This window comes from Octopus bimaculoides, chromosome 4 (assembly GCF_001194135.2).
Source record: "Octopus bimaculoides isolate UCB-OBI-ISO-001 chromosome 4, ASM119413v2, whole genome shotgun sequence".
NCBI classification, from domain to species: Eukaryota; Metazoa; Mollusca; class Cephalopoda; order Octopoda; family Octopodidae; genus Octopus; species Octopus bimaculoides.
Genome location: NC_068984.1, coordinates 113,685,374 through 113,686,615, shown reverse-complemented (window position 1 = coordinate 113,686,615; position 1,242 = coordinate 113,685,374).

Sequence of the window (1,242 nt, the reverse complement as noted above, 5' to 3'; positions counted from 1 at the left end):
ATATGCCTCTCTGTATACATACATACATACATATGTATACATACATAGATGTATACATGCATTCATGCATACATATGCCTAAACATTATGTACAAACTGTTCACAAGTTGCCTCAACCAATTCCTCCAGGACTATTGTCAGTCGAACAACATTGTGACTGATGAACAGGCCGGTTGAAAGAAGGCTAGTGTGGGGAAGTGCCGAAGAACTTTTGATAAACGAAGCTGTACTGTCTGAAGTTAGAAAACAACGCAGAAACCTTGTGACAGTATGGCTTGACTATAAGAAGGCATTCGACTCAATCCCTCATTCGTGGTTGTTGAAGTACCTACAACTGACAAAGTTACCTACTACCCTAATTGCTGCTATAGAGAGACTCACAAAGACATGAACAACTATTCTTACCCTTACAACTGAAAACAGAATAATTGTTTCTAATAATATAGGCATTTCAAAGGGAATATTCCAGGGAGATCGCCTTTCTGTAGTTCTTTTCCTTTTGTCACTGAATCCATTATCGTTCCTACCGCAGAAAACAAATTGATACATGCTAGGATCTTCAACTGCTAGAAATATCAATGTAACTCATAATTTCTTTGTAGACGATCTGAAGATTTATGCTAAATGTGTTAACAATGTCAAAAAACAACTGGAATTAGTAACAACATTTTCAGCTGATATAGGCATGGAATTTAGCCAAAAGAAATGTTCATATTTGGTTATAGAACCAAGAAAGTCAGTCCTCCAAATCCAAAACCTGTGCATCCATGGTCTCTCTATCTCTCCCATTTCACAAAAAGAATGTTACAATTACCTAGGCACACGCGATCTGTATGAGGACACTGTAAATAAAGATACAGTGACCCGAGAGTATTACACCAGATTTAGGAAAATATGGCAGTCGGAACTCTCCTCTTACAGAAAAAAAAATGTTCCACAATGCATTTTCAGTACCAGTGTTGATCCCAACATTTGGGATACTTGATTGGTCTGTAGAGGAAATTCACTCCATAGATATCAAAATCCGCAAAATCCTGACAACAACTTGGAACTTCCATAAAAACAGTGATGTTGACAGTCTCTACCAAAGAAATGAACGTGGTAGAGACCTGAGATCAGTGCAAACAGCCTTTGAGTGCCGTATGGTATCACCCAGGCAGCACCTGCTAAACAATAGCAGCAAAAATACAGTGCTGAAAAGTGAAATGAGCAGCATCGTACGAGTTGGCAGTGAGCTCCTCA